Consider the following 18,736-nt stretch of genomic DNA (forward strand, 5'->3'; position numbering starts at 1 on the left):
CCGGAAGTCTCGCACATTCACAGAAAATTGCTTTCTTCCGCGTTGAAAAATAAGGTGGATAACGAAATCAAATTGCAAATCGTCACTGACTTTGCTCTCGAATTCCTGTTTGTTAGACTACTCTGTATTTGTTCAGTGAGACGTAACACGTGGTGTTCTCATCTGTGCGGCCTGATGCCAACCACGTGAAATATTTCGTTAATAACGTTAAATAATGTTACTCTGGACCATGTATAGAAAATACACGCAGTATAGGCACGAAAGGTCTTGTTAAAACTTGTTTATGATGCGAATCCTGTATGCTACAATATTATTTATACTACAAGTTATATAGGCTGTGGTTTAACAAAGGAACTGAATGAACGTCTCTGTCTTTCTCCTTGTCGTCCACTTCCCCTTTCTCCAAAAGCAGTAGCCTGTGTAGAGCAGTGTGGCTCAGCATGGCAACTAGTATTGCACAGTAGGCTTCTTAGATGCGGCAAACCTCTATCATCCAGATGAACGCATCTAAAACGAGGTACACCTCCCGGCGCAGTTTACCATAGTAAACAATGGCCTTCATTGTAGCCTATTTTATGTGTACTAGCAAAGATAGTGGCTTTAAACAATTAAATAGCTATTGCGTTAAACAAAATTTGTACATAACATGAATTTGAACCTTAATAACTTTAACTTAAAATTAACTTAACATAAAAATAAACAGCATATTGTTACACAGTAGCCTACATTTTAGTTTAGCACACATAATTTCTCTGAGATGTTCTTGGCAAGCGCTGTCTTGAAGCCATAAGGCTAATGACTTATTTCCAGTAAATTACATTTTTCTTTTAGTAGCTTCTCAAAATATTGGCGATAAAAAAAATCCTCGAGATTTTGACGAAATATTCAGCTATCGTTCAGCACTTGTGGCATCGACAGCTCCTGCTTCATTTGGTTTTCTGCTGAGCTGTACATAATGTTAACCGTCTTAAACCTGGTCCAGGTGTCTTCCTGCAAAGTAACCGATTTTAAAGCATTGTAACAATATACCTTTTAATACAATAATTTAACTTTTATTAGTAAGATAATAAAAAAATGAATATGTGTGGAAATAGATCATCTATTTAAATGTATATTAATTAATAATTTATTTAAAAAGGATAGCCAATGAAAAGAAAACACAGTAACGACACATTTTAGAATTATGAATTCAAATATTAGTAACAGTACTAAAATTAATAATATTACTGTGGCTATTTAACATGCAATAATATTATAATTAGCTTAATTATTCTGCATAATGTTTCTGAGAAAGAAATATGAAAAAGAAAATATATTGTTCCAAAGTCTGTCTGTCTGTCTGTCTGTCTGTGTGTGTGTGTGTGTGTGTGTGTGTGTGTGTGTGTGTGTGTGTGTGTGTGATACTTATTCATATTTTAGGGGCAAATTTGTAAACCCTTCTTTTGGGAACATCCTCATTCATTAAAAATAGCTTATTTAAATCAAATTGTAAAAATGCATAAAGTTTATTAGGGTTAGATTGTGTTGATTGTGTAAATAATTAATTATTCTCTGGTTTCATGATAAAAGAGCCAATTCTGACTCTTAGTGGTATAAATTGAAGTAAGTTTAAACTAAATCTTATGTCTTACAATGTTGGACATATAAATAAAGAAGCTGGAAAGCACAAAGAAATCATTCTTTAAAAACAAGCAAAAACCGAAGGGCCTGCAGGACACCTGGCGATGTTTGCAAACCATTTCTAAAAATGAAGCTCCTGGTCAATTTGAAATGAGATGTTGAAAATGAGGTAGGCTTCATGAGAACAGGCCTGGGTGCTGGTTTAAATTTCAGCCTCCTGAGGGAGATTGTAGCCTACATAAACATAAACTGCTCATTTGCATGCTCTATCCCACGGTGGAAATTACAATGCAGCATAATTAATATGCGCATAAATTAAGACTGAGAGAGGGTTCTAGATTCCGCGCGCAGGCGGTCCTCTTAAAGAAGAAAGAAGGGACTCTGTTGGCCCAGGAACAAGCTGACTGTTCACACGCTAAATTTCAGTAGGAGGGGGCAACAAACCCGCCTTCCCATGCCGCTGCTGGCCTGGGCCCACACAATAACCGAGCAAGAGAAGCGGAGATTAGTCAAACAGCTTTGAGATGTTGCTTCTTTTATTCACAGAGACCAGCAGATTACTTCCCCGGTCCTCCACCCCCATCACTATGACTTAATAGACTTGTTATAAACTTTTCACTCGCCTACATGACAAGTGAAGATCACATTTATGGTGACATGTTATTTGATTCAAATGAAATTAAGGAAACCATAGGCTACTGACTTAATTGTCAATGTAGAAACTGATCAATTGTTAATTTTGTATGAGCATGAAATATGAGTGTAAACCCTGTTCAGTATTTTTGCTGGCCTCAGAACAGTTACTGTATGTATTTTAGAGAGAGATTGACTTCCAAACAGTACATTTAAATAAACTCAGTGGCATTTCCATAACACATGAGGGTTGATGTTGTAGACTAATCATAATTCTATATCATTTGCTTTTGGTGAATAATGAAAATAAATAATAAGAAGAATATGAATAAATTAATTATAAAATGGGTTCCTCGAAGCTAAATCTATATGTGAGGCTCTGCAAATTTGGGGCCTGTAGGTCTCTTTCCAAAGCATAATGATTAAGCCGTGAATGCCATCTGGTGGTCATGTAGGGTTCGTGCACTCTTTTAAAAACAGCTGATTTTACATCGAAGCTACGACTTTTTATATTTTCATATTAGTAATTAACAAGTGTTTTTAGTATCTTAAATTGTTCTTTCAAGGCAATACATTTGTAATAACAAAAGTATAACGTTGATCTAAAATACAGTCACATGGTTAGCATGAGCTTCTATTTTTTATTTTATTATGCTGTGATACAGAAAACCATAGATGAGAACAATGTCAAAAAATGTTGTAAATGGAGTTGTAGATCGATTTGTCCATTGTTTTCTTGCAACCAATTTTGTAATATTACTAGTTATTTCAAAAGTGTGTTTGAATTTGTCATTTTATTCCCATTAGTATGAATAAAATAAAACTCCAAGTGATTTCTTAATATAGGACCTTTTTTCTTTTTGCAACCACCTACAAGCCCTTGACTAGCCAAATAATCTGATACACTGGGAGACTATTAGATTTTCTCTGTATATACATACACACACATTTTATAAATGTATGCATTGCTGTTTTTTTAATCTAAAAAACGAATTTCTTAACACTTCGCCTAGATTTGAAATCTTTCTTCCCGAAAATTTACTTACCTCAAACTAATAGTAAAAAGAATAACACATTTTCATTTTTAAGGACAATGATTTTATCTTTCTTACTGATACAAACAGGTAAACATATGAAACCTATTATTATATCAATATACTTTCCCTTTCGAATACAGTGCAATATATGGAAAGACAGTATATGCAGCCTACATTTATATTTCATCAGCTTGCAAAGCCCATTATATGACCCCTTTATAAATAAAACACCTTTTTATTTTATGACTTTATTATTATATTACAATCATCATATTAAGATATACACTAGTCAAAAGTTTTTGAACAGAAAGATTTTGTTTTTGAAAAGAAGTCTCTTTTGCTAACCAAGCCTGACTTTCTTTATCCAAAGTACAGTAAAATTCAGAAATATTTGTACTATTTAAAATAACTTTTTTGCATTATTACTCCAGTCACACAATCCTTCAAAAAATCATTCTAATATTCTGATTTTCTGCTTAAAAATATATATATATTATTATTATGTTATATATATTATTAAAACAGCTGAGTAGATTTTTTTTTTCAGGTTTCTTTGATGAATAGAAAGTTCAGAAGAACAGCATTTATCTTAAATAATTTTGTAACATTATAAATGTCTTCATCACTTTGATCAATTAAAAATTAAAAGCAAAAAATCCTTACTAAATAAAAGTATTAATTTCCATAATGTTTCATAATTAATTAAAAATTATTAAAATAAATTAATGAAATAAATTAAAAAAATAAAGCTTTAAAATGATGTAGTGTATAATGTTACAAAAGCTTTTTATTTCAGATAAATTGTTTAATAAATCTTTTGATCTTTCTATTCAACCAAGAATCCTGAAAAAAATGTACTCAACTGTTTTAAATATTGATGATGATGATGATGATAATATAAATAATAATAACAAAAACAATAATAAATGTTTATTGAACAGCAACATATTAGAATGAGTTCTGAAGGATTATGAGACACTGAAGACTGGAGTAATGAGGCTGAAAATTTAGATTCAGTCAAATGAATAAATCACATTTTAAAATATATTCAAATAGAAAACAGTTATTTTAAATAGTAAAAAGTATTTCTCAATACTACCGCTTTTTTGTATTTTGGATGAAATAAATGCAGGCTTGGTGAGCAGAAGAGAATTCTTTTAAAAAAAGCATTAAAAATCTTAATACTGTTCAAAAACTTTTGAGTTGTAGTATATATATATATATATATATATATATATATATATATATATATATATATATATATATGTGTGTGTGTGTGTGTGTGTGTGTGTGTGTGTGTGTGTGTGAGAGACCCTGGACCACAAAACCAGTCATAAGGTAAAATTTTACAAAACTGAGATACATCATATGACAGCTCAATAAATAAGCTTTCTGTTGATATATGGTTTGTTAGGATAGGACAATATTTGGCCGAGATACATCTATTGGAAAATCTGGAATCTAAGGGTGCAAAAAAATCAAAATACTGAGAAAATCACCTTTAAAGTTGTCCAAATTAAGTTATTGCTATTGCTACAAATTAGGGCCGGGACTTTAACGCGTTAATTTAGATTAATTAATTACACAAAAATAACGCGTTAATTTTTTTTAACGCATTTTAATCGCACTTAATTTTGCACCGCGGAACGTTTCTCACTGGATGAGTTTCGGCGGACCGATTATACTGGAGCACCACCGCAGCACATCGAGCCTCAAGTATCACCTCAATGCTTTTACAGAAGGTCTACCTACCTAGTACCTATAGGGGACCTGAATTTCTGAAATGTAGGCTAGTATATTTCTAAATATCCCAGTGTTTCCCCTACCATTATCTTAGGGGGGCGCGTTTACAATGTCTCCTCCAAGAAAACGCGGACTCCATTCATAAAAACCGAATTTACTATAGCGCGGAATGCCACGTAAATTCATCGATTTTTGGATTGATAAATCAAAAATTGGTCTGTGACTTAATTCAAATCGCGATATGGACTAGTGTCTGTCAAAACTGAAATGCAAGAAGACCGTTTTAATACGAATCCTGCATGTTCCGTTTGTATCTGTATGTATGAATGGTGGAGACGCCTTTCTTTCTTTTCTTTTTTTTACTACACGCATACTGACGCACGCGTGATGCTCCCGCTACTTTTTGGCATTTGCATCTCATATGAACAGATAAACTCAATCTCCAAAACTGCTGTCAGTGTCACTTTTACCGTTTCATTTGAGAAAACTAGCATCATATCATACTTTACACACAGAAACTTCACGGCAACCTGTCAAAATAAAAGTACGGTTTAACATGAAACAGAACAATATTCCTATTTAAATAATTGACAAAAAATAAATATATATGATAAAAAATAAATATAACAACAAGATTAACCACTTAATTGTAGAAAAAAAATACTACAATTATTATTTAAATGTTAAATTATTACTATTTATTGATTTTAACAGCAAACCTGTTTGTTTGCCAAAAATTTAAAATTTTTATTTTTCATTTGATTAAAAATAAATAAATGTTTATGCTTTCATTTGATTATGAGAAAAATTAAAACACAAGAATTTCTTTAAAAAAAAAAAGCAAAAGATTGTAAAGCCCTATTGTTCAAAATGTTAAAATAGAGAGTTTTGGACTTATTTTTTCACTAAAATAAATGTTTTCGTTATTACACAAAGTAGGGTAAAGTACCGGAAAAAAAAAGTATGGAAACCTAGGGGAAACACTGTATCTTATTGCTACACTTAATGGCAATATTTCACTGGTCTGTTGGACTTGGTTGAACAAAAATAAACAATATTTTGTTGCTTAAGCTTATGTATTCAGTCATTCTTCATTGGTATACTAAAAATCCATATGAAAAACCTTACTTCTCACTGTTCTCAGTTCAAATATTTATATGCGATTAAAATGCGATTAATTTCGATTAATTAATTACAAAGCCTCTAATTAATTAGATTAATTTTTTTAATCGAGTCCCGGCCCTACTACAAATATACCCCAGCGACTTAAGACTGGTTTTGTGGTCCAGGGTCACATATACCCTGGACCACAAAACCAGTCTTAAGTCGCTGGGGTATATTTGTAGCAATAGCCAAAAATACATTGTATGGGTCAAAATTATTGATTTTTCTTTTATGTCAAAAATCATTAGGAAATTAAGTAAAGATCATGTTCCATGAAGATTTTTTGTAAAATTCCTACTGTAAACCTATCAAAATGTAATTTTTGATTAGTAATATGCATTGCTAAGAGCTTAATTTGGACAACTTTAAAGGTGTTTTTCTCAGTATTTTGATTTTTTGCACCCTTAGATTTCAGATTTTCAAATAGATGTATCTCGGCCAAATATTGTCCTATCCTAACAAACCAAACATCAATAGAAAGCTTATTTATTGAGCTTTCATATGATGTATATATCTCAGTTTTGTAAAATTTAACCTTATGACTGGTTTTGTGGTCCAGGGTCACACACACATATATATATATATATATATATTGTGTGTGTGTGTGTGTGTGTGTGTGTGTGTGTGTGTACCTAGTATTTATCATGTTATGGGGACCAAATGTCCCCACAAGGATAGTAAATGTTGACTTTGTGGGGACATATCTTCGGTCCCCACGAGGCAACAGGCTTATAAATCATGCACAATGAGTTTTTTGAGGAAGTAAAAGTGTGCACAATCTCCTGTGAGGGCTAGGTTTAGGTGTATAGAACAGATAGAAAATACGGTTTGTACAGTATGAAAACCATTACGCCTATGGAATGTCCCCTTAAAACATGTAAACACAACGTGTGTGTGTGTGTGTGTGTGTGTGTGTGTGTGTGTGTGTGTATTTTTTTTTTGTTGTTGTTGTTGCCCATAACCAAGCTATTGTTAATTTTGTTTTGCATTGCAAAAATCACAAAATAGGTAAAAGTCAGACACATAATTACTAGAGGCATCAGCAGTTTTTCAATTTATTAATAAACAAATAAAAAAATGTTTATTATTTAATTGTTATTTATTCAACCTATTATTAACATATCAATAAATGTTCATTTACAACATATTTTGCGTTCATTTTAATCAAGAAATAATAATGTTTATAATATTTGTAATGTTTATGATGAGTGACATAAAACTATACTCCGCTGGGTTTGTCCATATTTCACCCAGCATCTTTTAACTATAATATTCCACAATGCAGTTAAAGCATCACAAAGTCTGGGTGTAATGTTTGGTGTTGCCCTGCTTACGACTGCGTTTTTCTAGCGATGACGTCATTCCAGAAGACATGTAGATTTTCGACTATTTTCAAGTAATATTTATTTTATGTGTTTCAATTGTTATTTATTTGTTTTTTTATCGGAAAACATCTAAAAAAATGAGAAAATTCTTACGATTGTCACTACGACGACCTACTCTTACTATGCGTTTGGAAAACTAGTCCCGCTCTTGTCCTAGTGTGGCCACTAGAGAGCGCAACGTCTCCATCCACAAACCACACTTAGGCGAACCATTCGAATTCGCAGGTTAAACTTTGGATACAGCGCAAGCTTCTCCAGTACGCCACAGTATATCACGAAACTTACTAAATTGTAAATAAAAACTTATAGAGATTATACTCTGTGCTAAAGAGCAACAGAGTATACTGATAATCATATTAATTCAATGCACCAATTAGCATGCTGTCAAAATTAAATCTTTTAAATCATATAACAGCACCCATGTATGACATAAACACCGTATCTGAAAAATTATTTAACTCTCATGCAAATGAAAAAATTGAGATGTATTTAAAATATATGGTAGGTGCATTGCATTACATAACACAGCCTTGTCACACATGATGCTGCATTTCTTTACACTAGCAATTTGACCATAAGAGACATCTGGATACTTTAAATGATTAGTTTTTATATTAATTTGAGTGCATTTCCTAAGCTTTTCCACTTACTGAATTCTTGCCTGTTCCTGATTGCCATACTTATAGCAGCTCATTGTGGGGGTACGTTTGATAGAGGCAGGAGGGTTTGTTGGCTTTGTTGCCATAGATACAGAGAGTTGCTAGGCAGCAGACAGGATGCTACGGAAGCCAAGTGCAGCAGATCAGCGGGTCACTGCAGAGAGGAAAATTTTCACCCACACACCTTTCATCTGGATTAATACATTCAGAAATAAAGGAAAAGAGGAAAAAGAGAGAACGAGGCAAACAGAGAGAAAGAAACAAGTGTGCATCTGCACGTGCATCTGTGTGTCAAAGAAAGAGTGAGAGAGGGGGCAAAAAAAGAAGGAAATGAGAAGAGAATCCATCTGTAAAGTGTCATTTCCAGCTCCTCTCAGCTCTGAAAGCAGCTGTTTTGAAACACGTGTTCCAGCACGCAGGTACCCGCAGCCCCGTGACGACTATTAAACGATGAAACATCACCTGTGCAAAAGAAATTAAACTCATTTAAAGTTTAACACCTTTTATACACTCCAGAATCACAATGCACGGCATACCTTTTTGTTATGCACATATGATCTGACATTTTTCACTGCCCACTGTGGTCGGTCAATAACTGCTCCAAGATCAGAGGGCTTGTCTGAGTCATCTCTGTCATTGCAGCCCCACTTTCATGATTGTTTTTGCCTGCAGTGAAGGTTTCGTGGCTGAATGGCATTCTGTTGAGTGCGCAGGCTGAGTGTAGGAAGCGAGTGATCTGAGAGAGGGCAACAGGGTGTCCATCTGTTTGTATAAATGCTCTTCCACAAAACCCCAGTGCATAAGCTCCTTACATAAGGAATAAAACAGTAATCTCTCTCCTCCACAGGTAGGCCTATATGCAATGGGCTACATCCCTGATGCTTCTTTTAAGTAAATGGATGGGGGTTTCTTCATAATTTAGTTAAAAGCAACACATTTACGTTTTTGGTTTATTGAATACGTTTGCAACGTCTTGACTAAATTTAAATGAATGTAAACTTAAATAAAAACAAATCTATGTGATAATCTACTTAAGAGTGTTTTGTTTGCATGTTTTGCATCTCAAAACGCAGACTTAAGGAGTTTTGTTTTCGAGTCCTGTGACTTTAAGTGTTCCTCCATCGCAGTGACGCACGCTGCTCTGATCCGAGTATATGTCGCAAGTGCGTTCTCATTATTCAATACTTTAAATAAGATTTCGGGCTTGCTTTTTGTTCTCGTGATATTTCAAAGCCCGTGGCGTTGTTTGCAGATTACTCAGTTAAACAGTATCCGTTTCAACTGGCTTCAAACTTACTTACTGCACTCTGACATTTTCATTTTTCTCTGTGTGCATCACCACCATTCCCTCTGTAAACACTATATCCCTCCACGAAAAATAGGCCATTCCATGCTTTTATTGGATTGAGCTGAAATGTCTCATTCGTAGAACCAGTCTGGACAAATACTAAATTTACTATTTTGTCCATGAATGTCCTGTACTTTATATTTCATGTTCAGTTGTGGTTAAGCGAGTTGTAAATAAAACGCGTGAATGCAATTCTACTTATGATTGATTGACGTATTGTCTCTTTGAAAAAGTGTACTTGCTGACGTAACGTACTAAACCGTGCAAATCTGATGTGATAAATAATAAAACGTGCTTAAATATAGCGCGACAGTACAGTACAACACCATGCTTTAAAGTTATTTTCAAAACATGTGTATATTAAACGTATTTCGCGTATCTAATACAATTACTTGTAATTATCAAATTCCAGTTCTCAAATGTAAACACGAAGAGGAATTTTACAGGATCTTTTCATTAAGATGGGGAGGCGGATGAATACATAAACCGCTTCAGCGTGATCTCTTCCTACTGCACATTAGCCCCGCCCACAATTCTGCTTCCATACAGACGTGACCGTACTTTAACCTGATTGGATGAAAACACGCAAAGCTCGTCTCTGATTGGCCTTATTTGCTGTCCATCATAATGCATTGCCAGTCATGGTGGATAGGACACTTTGTACATGGAGGTTTTTGACTGTACGGGCTAAATAATAACCCTGAACAGGAGTTAAGGATTCCACATATTATTATTGACATCTGCTCGGTGTTTTTTTACATCCGTACCTGGTTTGATCTATATTACACTTCTTTGACGTATCGGGCCGTAAGAAACCTGGTGTTAATCGCACAGATGTGGATCTTGTAGCTGCTCCGGGTAAGTCGTTCCTCCAGTCTAACGTTAGCTGAAGCTCGTACAGTGCCGAATTATTGCCGTCACCTCTCTTAATTTGTTTTATAAAAATATCAAAATGAAAGCTCTTTCGCGTAAACACACACTAGTTATTTATTGTATGCGTCTTAAAGGGGGAAGAGTCGCGACTGAAATCGAAGCTAGTGATACACGGAGGTTCAGACTAACGTTAGGCTTTTAATCACCAAATGGTGACAAGGGCATAAGATACAACCCATCACAATTACAGTACTTTTTCGTGGTTATCTACCTTAAAGTTAGTGTGTTTTTCTAAATCGTGACTTACTGCGCCGATACGAACGGTGTTCATTGTTGTGGAGCTTCTGACGAGCTGTCAGATTTAGTCGCTGTCTGAAATGTCAACATGATTTTGATGCAGTCGCACACATTTCGGCTCATCGTGTAGTGCGCTACAGAATAGCATGTGCTATATAGTAGTGTAGTAAAACATATTACGTGTTATTAACTGATTCTAGATTTTTTTTTTTTTTGTTGGAGTAGACTTAATTTTTTAGCACTGAAGCCACTTACATATCAAGTTTGGTTGATCCTGCTCACGGACTCTAAACAAAAGTTTGGTTTAACCTACGCAGTTCTGCGACACCACCCTCTCTCTTTCTGTTATGCAATAACAACATGTGTTTTTGGTGTATTAGTACTCTTAAAACTTTCTTTGTGAACATTTGCTGACTCTAAAGTAAACTTTGGATGCCAAGGACACTCAAATATGATGGTCATCCTTGTTAAGAAACCATCTTCCTAAGATGAAAAAAAAATATATATATTGTAATCATTTTAGCATTGTAGTAAAGCCAAAATATATCATCCAGAGCGTCATGAATTGACCATATTGGCGGCACTGAGCGTAAACAATCCCACTGAACCGAACAGAACTCGCAAATTTTGCTGATTTTTATTGCTGAAAATGGTTAATTATTGTTATGTTTTGGGCTTTACTAATTGGTCAGACCGGGAAAAACATTTGGAGTACTATAGACTGCCAAAACTTAAAACAAATCAATGAGAAGTGTGCAAAAAAGTTTGTAGTTGACCAAACTGAACCAGGATTTCCAGGGCAAGAATCTTGACAACATTCGTGTTTATTCTTATCATATCCGGTCAGGTAGGTGAAATATTAGGCTAATATCTTAATTAATAGTGCATGTACATAACTTTACCAGCTATTAACTTTTAATAGTCAAAAATATTGTGCGTATAGTCCTTCTCTATACGATTTAGCAGCTTCCACACATTTTTTTTCAGTGGTTTAGACAGCATAAATTAGCAGAACAACATATTCAGTGTGTTAACCGTGCAATGCTGTTGTTTACATCTGAGTATCTCCAATATTGCCTCGCATCTGGGTGACTGACCAAATCGTGACATAATTAATACTCACTTGATATGATGTCATACAATGTCAATTTAAAATAGCAACGATATTAATAATTTCTTGCGTTTTTTAGTCAGTTGGAGATCCCCAGAGCCTGGTTTGAAACCCCTGTCTTAAGGCATTTGAAGAAGAAATGTCATTTTAACAAGTTATAAAAGTGTGACTTCAGTCTCTCATAAAAATACGTTAGTTTGAAGTTTCCACAGGCTGAGTTGTAAGTGTGAAGTGCGTCTGTTCTAGACGCTCTGCTGTGTCTAGAAAGCATTTGATTGGTGGCTTCAGAATTGCAGCTCTCATTATAGGCTGAATCTCATAATGAGCTGAATGTCTAGGTCATGCAGACAGGTACTGTGCTGTCGTGATTCCCAGCAGGGTGTCAGCTCTACCTCCAGAGGCTCAATGCTGTTATGTCCTCCCACCTGGGGTACCAATAACAGTCAGAGAGAAAAGATTCTTTCACGCATTACAAACCTACCACTGCTGTTTTGAAATGCTTCAAAAAAAAGTTTTCAAAAAATAACAAGCGTCCTGCGAACAATCACGTTCGTTTTGTGAAAAAGCGCTGCTTGCTAATGGGAAGTTTGATGCGTGGAAATGATTAAGCGGATGCAGCTCAGAAATTTTTTTTTGTTGTGATGGAACATGAAACCCCATTTAACAGGACAGGATGATGCAAAACATGACAGAACAAAAGTAGTGTTATGTCTTCATCCTGAGCATCTATGGTGATGTTTTCATCACCATGAAGTCAAAATAATGACTGTTCATCCTGAGTCTCTTATCTAGTTTTCCACATAAACAAATTTATGACTGTGCTGCCACTGTTTTTATTAGATGTCTATCTGTCTGTCTTGTATTTGATGTTTGTGTTTTATTACATGTGCTCTCGCATGTGCCAAAGGTCCTCTGCTGCCTGTAAAGAAGGTCTTCGCTTTGTTCTTATTGTGAACTTTGTGAAGTATCCTCTGGTCACATGTTTTAATCCATTTTTCCACTCGAACAATGTCTCCCTGAAAGCATTTGACACAAATGCTTGCTGTGGACTTTACCCAGACATCCAGCTGTGGTCCAGTTTTTTTTTCCTTTTTTTTTTGTGTCAAATACTGGTGAGGTTAAAGGAATAGTTTGCATAAAAAAATCATTTACTCCTCCTCATGTTGTTCCAAACCTTGAAGACTTTCTTTCATTTGTGCAACAGAACAAGATATTTTGGTAAATATTTTAACTAGTTTTGTCCATATGATGAAAGTCAATGGGGTCAAACACAACAATACAATATTTATTGCGATATAAAAAAAAAAAAAAAAAAAAGATTTTTTTATTATTTGTGGTATACTGTCTGTTTTAATTACATTCACACTGGTGTTTTAGAAAGCCAAACTAATGATAATATAATAATAATAACAATTTTATATTATTGTTATTCCTATGACAGTAATAGCCATATATGTGACTGTAGACCACAAAACCAGTCTTAATGGTTAATTTTTGACTACATAAGCTTTCCTTTGATGTATGGTTTGCTAGGATAGGACAATATTTAGCTGAGACAGAACTGTTTGAAAATCTGGAATCTGAGGGTGCAAAAAAATCTAAATATTGAGAAAATCATCTTTAAAGTTGTCCAAATTAAGTTATTAGTGTGCATATTATTATTATTATTATTATTAGTAGTAGTAGTAGTATTAGTATTAGTATTATTAATAAATTAAGTTTTGATATTTATGGTAGGAAATTTACAAAATATCTTCATGGAACATGATCTTTACTTGGCATTAAAAAAGATAATTTTGACCCATCCATCCAACTTAAGACTGGTTTTATGGTCCAGGGTCACGTATTGTAAAACAATTGCACTGTAACATAAATGAAAATGAATATTTCATAGATATATTATCTCTGCTTTACACTACAGTAGGAAAATTACAATACTTTTTTCCTAATTTCTACACTTAAAGAGATTAAATTTGAACTGCAGTAATGTTACACATTTAAACTGCTAGCTGTCAGCAATTCATACTGCACTTTTAAGCTTTTATTTGGACAGAAACCACAGTAGAGCTTTTATTTTAACGGAAATCTCCAGCTTCAGTGAAAACAGGGTTACAAAAACACTTCTCACTACAAATTTTGTGAAATGCTGTAATCATCTGCGGTGATTGTGGTGGCCGTTACATTGCATTTAACGTGAACTGAGCCGTTCTGAGGCATGGAAAACACCGGATCACGAGCTGATCGCCTGAACTTTGCTTTGAAATGCTCAGCAAAAACACTTGATGAAGGGATTAGGCCATATTATGCTTTCAGTTTTAGTTAATTTGACAGATACTGTGCTAAAGCATAATGGCCAAAAACACAATTTTAAAGACCTTTTATGTTAGAATGAGAAGTTTAAATGTTGCCCAGAAGACAGTTGCGTGTCGTCATGTGACCACGCTGATATCAAGACAGTTTTGCTATCGCAATTCCACGATATTGATAATACCGTTACACCCCTACTCGATAATGATTTTGTCCTTGATCAGTGGCATCTGATATTGGCTAACATCTGATTGGAAACAAATCCACTTTAAGGTCATAGCGCTGCTGATTAAATTAAGTTTTATAGGGAGGAGGGAGGGCCTTCCCTGCCCTTTCCGATTTAAAATGGCCTCAGTGTCCTTATTGGCTGTGCGGTTGGTGGAGTATAGGGCACGCTGAAGGGCTGAAGCTCCTCTGAGAGAGTGCAGCCCTCCTTCGCTGTGTTAATCTCTCCTCCAGCAAGCTCTTAATTGAGCCGTCATCAGCTGATCTAGGGGTTAAACATCAATTAAGGTAATGAGCAGTGTGAAAGAAGACCACTGAAGATGAGGGCAACCCTTTTCCGCTGGAGATGAGGCAAGATTGGCAAGGGTTTAGGGGTTTTGACAAGCAATCAGAGTTGCATGTTTTTAAAATGAGCTTTCGAAATGTTAGCGCTAGCAGGGATGCTTAGGTTTTCATATTTTGCGGTGGTAACTCAGAGTTGAGAAAGCTGATGTGTGCACCTTTTTTTATTATAATTGATAAGCTTTTACTTGTACATGCACACTACACATCATGTGTATAATGTAAATAATTTAATATGAATATAAATACATGTAATGTGTGTGTGTGTGTATATATATATATAGCATTGAATTCTATTTCATATTTTCATATTTTATGTATATTATATTCTTTTTTACATTTTATTATATATTGTTTAATTTTATTATATATTTTACATTTTATTTGTGTATATATATGTATACTTTATTTAATATATTTTTTCATCTTTATATTATGTATATTAAGATGTAATATTAAAATTATTTTTATATATGTGTATATGTATGTATTTTTAAATTGTTCAATTTTATTATATATATTTGACATTTTATTTGTGTGTGTGTGTGTGTATATATACTTTTTTCATCTTTATATTTATATATGTATATTAATATATTGAAGTTATATATATATATATATATACATATATATACACACACACACACACACAGACACATACATAATTTTATGATATATGTATGTTTTGTATTTTTATATGTTATATATTTTGTTAAATTTTTATTATCTTTTTTTTACATTTTTGCCTATATTAATGTGTAGCTTGTAAATGATTAAACTTTTATATATATAAATTCATATGATTTACAGTAGTAGGTTCCAAGCTTATACTTAACATTATAATATTTTAATTCCTAAATTCATGTTTAGCATTTAAAAACTTGATTATTTATTATTTATTGGTTATCGGCCATGACAGTAGTTATCTCTCAGAATTGTGATATCTGTATCACTAACTAAACACATCATGACATTTCATGACAACTCTTCAAGTACATGTTGGCTAATGATGACCTAAGCATTATTTATTGTAATAATGACTATTAATGACCATTATTACAAAATGTTATCTATAAAATTAACTCTTTTAGTTGTTTCAAGACCCCATCCAAATTCCTGTTTCCTTTAGCCGGCATGAATTTGCTAGACTGACTTGAAAGGTAGAAGCTTTCTGGACTAGATTTTGCTGTCCAAACAAGGTCTAGAGAACAGTGTGGTTACCTCAATGCTAAAGTACTGGTGTCATCTTACTGAGGAGAGAGCAGCTGTATCCCTTATAAAGACCACCACTCATGCATTCACACAAACACATGGGTTTAAAAGACAGACCACCATTCATACTCACTCACTGCTTGAGCCTTTAACCTTTAAGTATGTCGTTAATGTGCATATCAAGCGATTTCTACGTCAAATTTTCTGTTTCCATTTCACTGCTTCAGAGGTAATTGTAGCACATATGCGTTCACACCATTCTTAACCACACCACTGAAACATTTTTCATTTTTGTAGTGAGACATAAGCATGAATAATTGGTCTTCGTGTGAACATCTTTTAATCATTTTATTATGCAAGACACTGAATGCATTATTAGGTAAATGATGAAATTGCTGCCTTCATGCTGGTTAACATGCAAGCGCTTGATTAATGAACGCGGGCAGCTCAGACATCTGTCATGCTTGGACATTTTCACGTCGTCCCCACGACACTGATTTCCATATCGTGAATCAGGCGTATTCCGATGAGCTCTAAAATATGTCATCATCAGTAGTGCTGAATTCCTTAAAATTCCCCTCGAGCTACAATGACGTGCAGTGACCTCATTCCAGGCGTGCGGTTAAAAAGATAACAAATGAGAACCTGAAAAATCAAATTGTGTTTATTTTTAGTTTGGGATTAATCTATGCAAAGCAGTGGAAGTTTGCTTCTAAATATGGTGAATGGCTTCTCTTTTCTCTGTTCATCTGTGTGGATATTTTGGTTCTTTTATGACGGTGGTTTAGTCGTCAATTTATCCAGATTATGTTTTTTTCCTCTGTATTTCCTGCTGAATGGAAGTGTTAGAGGATGAAATATCCAATTGCATAAAACCGACAGCCATGACCTACATAAGTTAAATGGTGTTTTGAAATTCACATACGAAATATTTATCTCAGATGAACATCCAGTAACAGTTTATTGAATACATTGCTGTCCTATTGCTGAAAATTAAAATTCAAGGCTCTATGCTTACCTTTCCTTTTAGGAGCATTTGTGAAATGTAGGAGCAGAGTCAAATTTCAGGAGCACCTTCTAATCAATAATAAAACAATCTGATCAATGATTTGCCTTCCCATTACGAGGTGATATTTGACTTAAAGTGATTTATAGAGGAATTTAGTTTTTATCTTTGTAATGGTATTCTTGGCCACTTTATTAAAAGTTTGTCATTTTTTAAAATATATTTTTTAAGCTTTTTAAAAATTCTAATTAAAACAACAGAATAAGAACAAGCTTCCAATCAAATGAAATCAGTATTAACAATTTATTTGTGCTACAGAGGTGGCACAGAAAAACACACAAGTGGCTTGTTTATTGAGGTTTAGAGGTGGCATGATTGCAATCAAATTCATACATTCATGTTGATATGAATGTTTTCAATATACAATTTTGAATACAGAAATATTAAATGATTTAAAAAAACTGAAAAGATACTTTAAAAATGAAACTAAATCTGCCAGTAGGTGGCGGCAAGTCACTGATTTAATTACTGAATCGTATCCTTAATTTGATTCGTTCGAACGGCTGATTCGTTCAGGAATAAAGCAAGTGACTGTCTTTATGAATGGGAAATTTTATCATTGAATCACTAGATTTGTTTAAAAACGCATGTTTATTCATAAACGAAACAACACTGTTTGAATGGAGATGCGCAGCAGCTCAGTTGTGACTTGTTTCAGACCATTTTTGACGATGAAATAAAGAAAAATCAGGCAGTAGTGTTCACTTAATATACATTTCTTGTATATTGAACTGTTGTAATAAATCAATATCTCATTTACAAACTCAAAAATCATTAAAAGCTGTCACTCATCTTAGTTCATCACGATCTCACAAAGTTCCATTATAATTAACGGAAGTTCTCTTAACTGCACAATGAATCTCTTATTTACACTCTCTCTACACTTTGTTTATGAAAGGATGTGTAGATATGTCCGTGATTCAACGTTGCAAAAACACGTAGAAACCTTTGAAGCTCCCCTTAGCGCAAACACAAATATGCTGATCGGGTCAATATTTTTTCATAGTCGCACGCAGTAGTTTTTTGTCGCAAATGCATCCAAACCTGTATGACTTTCTTTCTTCTATAAAACACAAAAGTGTTTTTTTCTGTCCATACATTCAAAGTCAATAAGGTCGAATGTTCTTGACTCTGATTATATGGACAAAACATTCAGAGACGATAATATGTTTTTCAATATAGCTTCTTCTATACCCATCAGCTCTCTGTCATTGACTCGGTGTGCTTTTTCCTTCCAGAACAAAGCACAGAACTCACTGTCATCTTGTCAGGTCTCGTCTAGTGTAACCTGTGCATACCCGACACAGATATTTCCCTTGGGAACACACACAAAGTCATTTACTACAACCTTGTACCTGATTCTGCAGCGTGATGTAGGAGACGATAGAATAAGAGCTTAATGATTTCAATCCCGTGTTCTTATAAAGACAGAGATAACTGGAACTCTTCTTCTGTTCTTCCTGTCAGTACCTGGCTTACTAATGATATATGACCTAACACAGAGATTAGCTCTGCTTCACGTTCAGGGTTATTCAGGATACCTGAGTTAAAAAGGCTTAGAGCGATAGTTAGCCCAAAACTTGTAATTCTGTCATCATTTACTCCCCCTCATGTCATTCAAACCCTTCCTTTCTTCAGTGGAACACAAAGGAAGATAGTTTAAAGAATGTTGTAACCAAAAAGTTTTGGTTGACTTGCGTTGTATGGACAAAAA

General features: G+C 34.1%; 1 protein-coding gene across 1 annotated transcript in view; it reads left to right on the forward strand.

The window, feature by feature from the left end:
- Window positions 1-10,239: 10,239 nt before the first annotated feature.
- Window positions 10,240-18,736, forward strand: part of mef2d (myocyte enhancer factor 2d) — an 80,176-nt gene continuing 71,679 nt past the window's right edge. The window contains exon 1 of the mRNA XM_073847778.1: window positions 10,240-10,447. The gene's annotated coding sequence lies outside the window, so the exon portion shown is untranslated. The remainder of the gene's footprint in view (window positions 10,448-18,736) is intronic.

The sequence above is a fragment of the Garra rufa genome, chromosome 9 (genome assembly GCF_049309525.1).
Source record: "Garra rufa chromosome 9, GarRuf1.0, whole genome shotgun sequence".
Taxonomy (NCBI): domain Eukaryota; kingdom Metazoa; phylum Chordata; class Actinopteri; order Cypriniformes; family Cyprinidae; genus Garra; species Garra rufa.